The sequence below is a fragment of the Lupinus angustifolius genome, chromosome LG08 (genome assembly GCF_001865875.1).
Source record: "Lupinus angustifolius cultivar Tanjil chromosome LG08, LupAngTanjil_v1.0, whole genome shotgun sequence".
In the NCBI taxonomy this organism is placed as follows: domain Eukaryota; kingdom Viridiplantae; phylum Streptophyta; class Magnoliopsida; order Fabales; family Fabaceae; genus Lupinus; species Lupinus angustifolius.
The window spans coordinates 560,977-570,626 of record NC_032016.1 but is presented as its reverse complement, the minus strand read 5'-3'; the positions used below and the strand labels follow the sequence as shown (position 1 = coordinate 570,626).

Below are 9,650 nucleotides of genomic sequence, written 5' to 3'. Positions count from 1 at the left end.
TGTTGTAAATTTGGGGTATTTTCGCTATTGTTTTTACCTTTTTGTCCTCGTAGCTTTTCTAGCATTACTTGCCCTGAATTCGTACGCTTCATATTGAACCAATTACCTGCACAGTTTGCTAACAAAAGAACTATAACAAGAAACTAAATATATTCTAAATGAATCATAACATAAATTATTAAAGAAATGATGAAAAAAGTGTGGCACAAATTGTAAAAATATCTATTTTATATTATCAAGTACATAATATAGGATATTAAACTACTCTAACATTCTTCCTTCTTCTCTAACATTTTATATTTGATATTGTAATGCATTATAGTATGAAAATAAACTATTAATGATAACATATAACTTACTCGCGAAATGTATCAACCAATTGACAAATAGTTAACACATAACGATGAGCTTGTAGCTTCTCAATGGGTGGTAACGAAAAAATCTTGCATACACCAGTAGATTTTCTCAATGTAGGAAATATATTCAAAAAGATAGTAGATTCACTAAAAATATTGACCACAATATCATCGTCATTGCGTCTTGGTTAATTGAACCTTGTTTCAATGTCACCATTAAGAAAATATCTCGAACAAAAAGTTAGATATTCTTCCATAATATACCCTTCAGCTATACAACCTTCTGGTGCAGCCACTACACTAAATTGTTTCATCATAATCTTGTTGAGGTCTTTGGCAGGTAATGCTTAAGAAAGCAGATGGTTCTTATGCTTGCATAACAGAAAGTGCTACGCGCTTCACCCATGGGGAAGTTAGTTCATGAACTATAGCTATTTATTTGATTACTGAGTGAATGTGTAATTGTTTTTTCATAGGAACTTTGTAGAAAAAAGCCTGGTGAATGTATAATTTATTTGAAAGAAGCAAGTAATTTCGCATAATGGTGATTCTAAGTCTAATTCAAGAAGAATGCGTGGGATGGCAGTGATATTATCATGTTACTTTTTATTTATTTAGACTTTGCACTTATTACTTTTTATTTATTTAGAAAAGCTTAATTTTGAATTAAGTTTTCTATATTTTAGATGGTGAATGGAAAGCCACCAGGTCGTGGAAACTTATACGTTGTCACTCATAAAAGGCGTGAGGTGAGTGACATTATCAATATTTTTTTATTGTTCCAACTAAATGTTTTCATTTTATTATTTAAGGCAAATATGATGCAAAAATGTTTGATACACCTTTGAGTGCAAGATGATCATATGGAGCCAACAACATTTAGGATTTTTGATATGTATTTTGTTTTTAAAGTGTCATACGAGACTACTTTTAGTTTTTTGAGATTTTATGATGTAATTGGATTTATAATGAGTGATGAATTATAACTCTTTCAATTATGTTATGATACCTTGCTAATTTGCAATAAAATTTTATTATTGTTAAGAATATTTGTATTTTATATTGTATATTTAAATAATAATTATAAGTTTATGAGTTTAAAGTTGTGAAAATTATGGAATTAAATTGAGGTAGAAAATCTCCACAATTAACCTTCTCAAATAGTGGAGGTTTGAAGCCTCAATGGTAAACATTACAACGACCTCCTCAAATAGTGGTGGTTAAAAACCTCCACAAATAATGGAGGTTAAAAACCTCCACAAATAAACCGCTACAAATGTACAAGTACTAGAGGTTTTCTAAAACCTCCGCAAAACGCTTCTAGCGGTCATAACTGTGGAAGTTTTTAAAACCTCTGCTAGTTAGATTGTGGAGGTTAAAAACCTCCGCTAATGGCAAAAAAAACCTCCACTAAATACAAAATATGTTGTAGTGAGCCTTGTTACGGACATATGATTTTAAATGGCCAAGAGTCCTAGAATTAAAAGGAAATGAATCAACATTGAAGTCCTAATAAAATAAATAACTAAGCGTGTAAACTAAAAATTTACCTTTCAATAGGATAAATACATCTCTAATGTACCGGACCAACAATCATTGCTTCCTCCCCAATATGAATGACCAAATGAACCATGATAGTGAAAAAGGATGGAGGGAATATCATTTCCATATGGCAAAGGGTCAAAGAAATTTGTTGTTGGAGTTTCTCTAAATATTTGACATTCAAAACTTTGCTTGATAATTCTCTAAAGTAGTTACATAGCTCAATCAACACTGAAGTAACTTCTTTAGGAAGAGATCTTCTAAAGGCAATTGGAAAAATATGTTCCATCAGAATATGTGTATCATGGCTCTTTAGTTCAGAGATCTTGCGTTTCTTTACATCAACACATATAGAAATGTTTGATGAGAAAATGTCCGGAAATACCACACTTTTAAGAATTTTTAGAAAGATATCTTTCTCTTGATTTTTCATTTTAAAGCATGATGGAGGAAACTTAGAGGAATTCGGATATGGATGAAGCTTCTCTCTAATTCCCATTGCATGTAAGTCTTTACGAGCTTTAAGATTATCTTTTGTTCTACTTTTGTCATCAAGTATTGTGAATAATACATTGTCACCACCATTATTCTCTATGTGCATCATATCAAGGCAATGACGAATAAGAAGATGTTTTGAATAAGGTAGATCCCAAAATATACCCTTTTTCTTCCATTGTGGTGGGTTGTTTTCACACTTAACCTCATCACGGGGCCTTTTACGACCCGATTCTATATCTCGCAACATATATGAATCTGAAGGCGGGATAGGGGCAGGTCTAAGCTCAACAGAACCATCAAAGGATGATTTATTGATCCTATACTTATGATCAAGTGGTAAATATTGACGATGTCCCATGAAGCAATATTTTCCACCAAACTATAGTCATTTAGACTCTATATCAAAATTACACGATGGACAAGGAAGTGATGTATGAGTGGTCCATCCAGATAAGTTCTCTAGACCTGGGAAGTCACTACTAGTACAAAACAATGCAACACGCATTTGAAATGATTTTTTTCCAGAGGAATCATAAGCTTCCACTCCTTTCCACAATTTTTGTAACTCTGAAACTAGGGGTTGCAAGTAAACATCAATACTATTGCCAGGCATTTTAGGACCAGGAATTATCATCGACATTATGAGAGAAGTTGGTTTTATACAATAGCATGGAGGATAATTGTAAGTATACAACATCACAAGCCAAATGCTATTATTAGAACTTACAGTTCCAAATGGATTGAAACAATCTTTAGCTAATGCAAGCCATATATTACGAGAATCAAAAGCAAAGTCCGGATACATTTTGTCAAAATCCTTCCATGCTATACTATCTCTCGGATGTCTTACCAACCCATCCGGGTTTGCCTTTTTAGCATGCCATTTCAAAAGCTCTGCAGTTTTAGAACACATGTATAGTCTTTGCAATCTTGGTATAAGTGGGAAGTGCCGTAAGACCTTTGCTGTTATATATTTTTTATTTTGGCCAACCACTATATCATTGGCACCACTAATATTTCCATTAGATTTCCACCTAGATGCATTGCAAATCTTGCAATTATCTCTCTTCTTGTCTAACAATGAACCCGAATATAACATGCAATTGTACGGACATGCATGAATCTTTTCATAGCTTAAACCTAATTTCTTAATCAAATTTTTTGCCTCGTATAAAGATGTTGGGAGTTTAGCATGGGGAAAAGCATCATTTAAATGATCAATGATCATAGAAAATGTTTTGTCTGTTGCACTACAAAGGACTTTTATATGATACAAAAGAACAATGAATGATATTTTACTATATGTTTTACAACTAGGGTATAATTCTTTATTTCCATCACCAAATTGCTCTTTTATTTTTTCTTGTTGGACTTTACTTGCATCACCCCTAGGCTGGCCATCATTTGGTATATTTGAATGACCGAAATCTTGAATTCCACTATCATCAAAGATGCCAAAAACATCATCTAACATATCTTTCATTGGATATTGTCTAACCAACTCTTCTTATGGTTGGGCTGTAGTTTCAACATTATCTTGAACATGCCTTCCCCCATGCATGTACGAAAATGTGTACTTTATGGGAAACCCTTTTTGAAGTAGATGACTAACCACTTCAATTCTATTACCCATTTTAAGAAATCCTCATGTAATACAAGGACATGGAATTTGATCATTTATAGGTACATTTGAGAAGGCGAAATCCAAAAATTGCACCACCTCATCCAAGAACTCCTTTGATCTAATTGGTTTCTCAATTACTAAATCATTAGAGATACTAAATGATTAACTTAACAACAACTTAAGTATTACCTCAATGCTCTTCTATTTATTTCAAGTTGGATTAGGAAATGAAGTCATAGTGACATGAACCATGACCTGCATAAAAACCAAATTTGTCTCATTAAGAGAATTATAGAGTGTCATGTGTATCACAAAGTTTAGTATTTCAACTACATCTAAAAAAACAAACAAAAGAACAAATTGATCATGAAGAGAAGCATCTATCATTTGTTCTTTTGACATTTTTCCATTTACTTGTCATGAAACCTATTTGTTCTTCATAAGTCCTTTGACCAACTCACCTAATTTTTTAACTTGTATAATTAAATATAAAAAAATAGTGAAAGCGTACATTATAGAAGTTTCTGACTTAAATAACCCTCTTAGCCTTTTTGCTTCCTCACAGTCACAGTCACAGGCTGCAAATAAATAGAAGACAGATATTAGTTCTGTGAAAGGGTGCAGCCATATATATTTATCTTCAACATCTGGGTTTTTCAATGATCATTGCACACAAACCAAACCAATTCTTCCACATCCCATAGTCCTTCTATTCTCAGAAATAATATTAAGTGGAATATGATTGACTAATAAGTTGGTGGTGATTGATGGGGAAGTGCTATAGATGAAGCACTAAGCAATTGAGGTATTGGCGTGCCTCAATTTGAAGACATGGTTATTATGGAAACCAACCATGTAATTTTAATTGAGCTGCATCAATATCTTAATTATTTTCCATTTATTTCCCATCTCCACCTGCCTACCAGCATCTCAACCTCAAGAATGTCTAAATACATGGAAATGCAATTGTGGTATCAGCCAAATTACTCATCAGTCATCACCTACTCTTCGGCACCCAATTTTTAAGGGCACTATTACCTAGAGTGATTTGTTAAACATAAAATTATATCCTAATGATTATTCCTGTTTATTTTTCTGTAGGTTTTGGTTGGAGAGTCTATTGTAAAACAAAGTGATCCTGGGAAAGGAATCAACAATCTCTTTGGCAAAGATGTTTCTCAGAGTTGAAGTTAGCATTGTTCCTTGACACATTGGCATTTCAAATTACAGATTTTGATAAAGTTCTTGATATGCTTCCTCCTACCTTTGCTTGTACCAAAATAAAAGAATATAATATGCATTTACAAATATACTTTTCTACTTAATTATATCTTTTTTGTGATAGATTGATCATTGAAAATAACATGTGTCCTTTACTTTATATTGAATTTCTCAGTTCTCAATTTACAGTAATACTCAACATGCTTTGTCTACTCGATGGTCCTCTTGTTATTGTTCCCTAGCAAATTCTGATGTTGTAAATAATTAATATACTTGGTTTAAATACAGTCAAAAAAATAATTAAGTTTCCGTCACACTCACTTGAATATAAATAAATTACAAGGATTCAAGTAAAAATAATCTGAGATTAAAAAAAGTGATCCAACGAAAACAAGGTACCAAGTATCTGATTCCTTTGGCAATGTCATGACTAAGATTCATGTTTCCTCTACCAGCTTTTCACACAATATCATTTATTCTATGAGTGATGAACTCTTTTGAACAGAAAAGAACACCATAGTTGTTAATCAATGCACTTTCTTTCACTCCTCAAATGCCCTCAATTGAAATGCAAGCATGCATGACAAATTAAACCATAATGTTTTGCAAATTCAGTCATATTAGTTGAAGAATTCCACTTATGAATTCAGTATAAACTCAAGTTAGTTGATTATTACTTAGACATGCAACAACAACAACAAAAAGTTCAATTCTGAAAAATACAATCTAATGATATAAAATACAGGGCATACATAATAGTTTTTCTCTTCAAAATTCATGAAAAAGATAAAAGAAAAACATAGCCAAATTTAAGAAGAAAAAACATATAGGAACTGATAAGTGATAAATGAATACTTTACCAAGGAACAAAGAGTGTTCAAGTCCTCAATCCTAACACAAAGATGAGATGAAAAGATTCATGGGAATTACTTGATATTTCATGAACTAGTAAAATTGGAATCAAAGTCTTTTTCTTTCTTATGTACTTTGAGAAAGAATCGACACAAGATAAAACAAAGGTTGCTTCTCACGTTCTCCAATTCTGACCCAAAATTCATAAAAACACAATTTGATATTGGCATGTTATGACATTTATGCAGATAATAAAAGTTACATCTCAATTTTTTTTAAATGGGAAAAACTAAAATATGAAAAGGGCAGGCAATTAATAATTTAATACAAAATTTGTTTCAAAGAACTAGAGAGACATATTTATGATTTTCAACTACAACTATTATCAGAAGAGGAAAGAACTTAAACGAGTACGGTGTTTTAGACTTCAAATATTTTACCACTATTTCTTGATATTAAATATTAAACATAATAGATTCCTGAAAATCAAAAACAGTGCACCTCTCCATCATTTGTCAATGCAATAGAATGCCAGCCGCCAGCTACTATATCTACCTAAAACTTCAAAAGATATTATATTAAGAAAGCTATTTTACAAACGAGTGAACTTCAAAGCACACACATCTAATTTCTTTTGTCGAGGCATCAGAATGAATCCATCCTTTGTGTCACTCGTTACAAAAAAGTAAGAGCAGAATTCCGGAAACCAACTTTAAATTCATATTCATGGTTTAAACACAAATTAGTATCAGTTTGTAGTTGTAATATCTTCTTTTGTATGCTGACATGTCGAGAACTGTAAATTAACAAGATGATTTGAAGAATGAGAAACAAGCTAGTGTAAGTCCTAAAAGTCCTTAGACACGAATAGGTTGTAATTTTTATATTTCATATTGCTAATGAGATATTGGCAATATAGATTTAACATATATATGCACTATAAATTAACAGTTATTATTTCACTTATCTCACTTGCTGGAGAAACATTATTACCAGAGAACACATAGAACACACAACACATCATAAGCTAACTGTATCAACTATGCAGATTGAAGATGAATGCAAAATTGGATTTCCATTTACCTTACCTGTGTAATAACATTGAAGTGTGAAGGATTTAAGCAATTGGAGAATTTGAGTTGTTAAAAAGATGAAGCTGGATAAAAAATTGAAGAATTAGTTGAATAGATGAGGCAATAAATCGTAAAAGGAACTAACGAAGAAATCAATGAACCGTATTTGAAACAAATCTAAATAAACCCTAATCCTAACTGTAATTGATACTTTGAATTGAATGAGAAGCATATGTAGTCACGAATCAACTAACGAAGAAATCAATAAAAAAAGAAATCAACTCACCGTATTTGAGTGAAGGATTAGTTGATTTGAGGGAAGGATTTACACATGAATGGAGATGATAGTGGATTTGAGTGAAGGATTTGAAAGGATTAGTGGCAATGGATTTGAGTGAAGGGTCGTATAAGGATTTGAAAGAAGAGATGAATGGATTTGAGTCAATTTCTTCAAGAAGAGATGAAGTTGGAAAGTTTTTCCATCTTGGGAAAAAATGAGGGAAAGTTGTGCTTTATTCATAAAGCAATTCACCAGCGCTATGCTTTGTTGTTCTTTGAAATGTTGCTTTGTTCTTTACAAATTCAGGTTTAATTTTTTTTGTTTATGTTTTGCCATGACCCATTACAATTGCAAGTCCATGGGCTTGACAATTAATTTTGCCATACTTTTGTAGTGTGCCTAATTTATGGTGGTTAACTCATTTATTTGTTGTAATGTGTCCACCTTAAACATGAGTAAGACGGGCTTTCGGGATGCCCTAATTAAAATTAAAAAAAATATATACAGTGGTCATACAAAATATGCATTACATAATTTTCATACAAATATACAAATGCATATATATATAATACAAAATATGCATAGTAGATAATTTGCATATAAAATACAAAAGGAACACAATACATATGCAAAATACAGATACATATATATAATGAGTGTACTATCTAGTGTAAAGATTTATACATGCTACCACTACAACATTTATGACCTATGATAACAACTAAAAATCGTGACCAAAGTCAAAAAACTGTTCTCTATGCTAAAGACAACGATTTTTTAACTCTGGTAGTCTAACATGTTGCCTTTTGTTCATGCCATAGTTTTTTTTACTTTTGACAACATGATTTTGAAATTGTTGTCTAATATTTAAATAGGCAACAATTTTTTTCAATGTTAATAGTGACGACTAAAAATCATGGTATAAAAGGAAAGGTAAAAATCGTTGACATTGTGTTCATAGGCAACAGTTATTAAACCGTTGTCACTATTTATAAAGGCAATAATTTGAAAACTATGGTCATTTGTGTTTATAGGAAACACCTTCTAAATCGTGGCCATTGTATATATAGACAACAACTTTAAAACTGTAGCTATTGTCTACATAGACAAGAAAATCATTGTGTTTGATCTTGTGCCCTTTTTGGAAATAGATAATCATTTCCTTTGCTACACTATATATACAATCCTTAACTATTGTACTTTTCTCAAAATAAGTTTGTTCATTTTGAAATTTAATTTAAAGAAAATCACTATTTTCAATAATACTTTGAGAATAATAAATAATAAGAAATATGAATAAAAGTTTTTTAATGGATATTAATAAAATTAATTACTTTAAAACATGATTATTTGGTACTCTAAATTTGGTGAACCAAAATATAAACTTATGTTCTTGAAAGTGGTAAGCAACACTACACAGACAACTCCACTACTAGTCATTTCATATACAATTATATCCATTATTGTTTAACAATATATAATTAGAATCTAAAATAAGAAATATTGATTCATTCCTATCTATATTGTATGCGGCAAGTTGCCTTCTAAATGATTTTAAAGTAGAAAATGATAAACTAAAAATGATAAAGTAATCATTTTCTTTAGAAAGGTGACATGCAGTAACATCGTAATCCTTTATTTTATTTTCATGTTCATGCTGTGACTTGAATCAAAATTCATAAGCTAAGGGAAACAAACTCCATAAAAACATTATAGATTGATGAGTAAAAAAACTAAAACATATTTTTCATGACTAAAAAACCTATTAAAATCCTAACCTTTATCCTTCATCTTATCATTCACATCTTCCTCCTTCCTCAATCAGAATATTACAAAGTCACCTTTGTTTTTCGAAACAAAGATAGATTACAACAACAGTAGTTGTTGCAAGTCCTACACCCAATATTGGCCACTACAACTCCACATCAATAGCAACAACCATGATAGTAGAAATAAATAAGAAATTACCTTATCATTATTTGGAACATGTGTCGATGTAGAAGTATTTGGTGTTGATAACATTGTTGCTAATGCCTCGACTACATAGTATAACAAATTTAAAAATTTAAAATATAAACAGTTCTAAAATTTAAGCTCAAACTTTTTTGTATTATTACCAACATCAACAACATTGTATAACAAAATTCTAAAGTAGAGTGAGTTGAAGTCAATAATTCTATGACATAATTTGTGAACGATGATAA

The 9,650-nt window shown here is 31.1% G+C and overlaps 1 long non-coding RNA gene across 2 annotated transcripts; it reads right to left on the bottom strand.

The window, feature by feature from the left end:
• LOC109353715 lies at positions 7–7,725 on the bottom strand. Of its 2 annotated transcripts, none has more exons than XR_002108481.1 (5): positions 7,453–7,725; positions 7,177–7,249; positions 4,532–4,598; positions 4,210–4,275; positions 7–106 (listed from the first exon to the last, which is right to left on the bottom strand). It is a non-coding gene; the product is annotated as an uncharacterized LOC109353715 (long non-coding RNA). The 2 variants fall into 2 exon arrangements; XR_002108480.1 differs by having other exon boundaries at positions 7,182–7,249.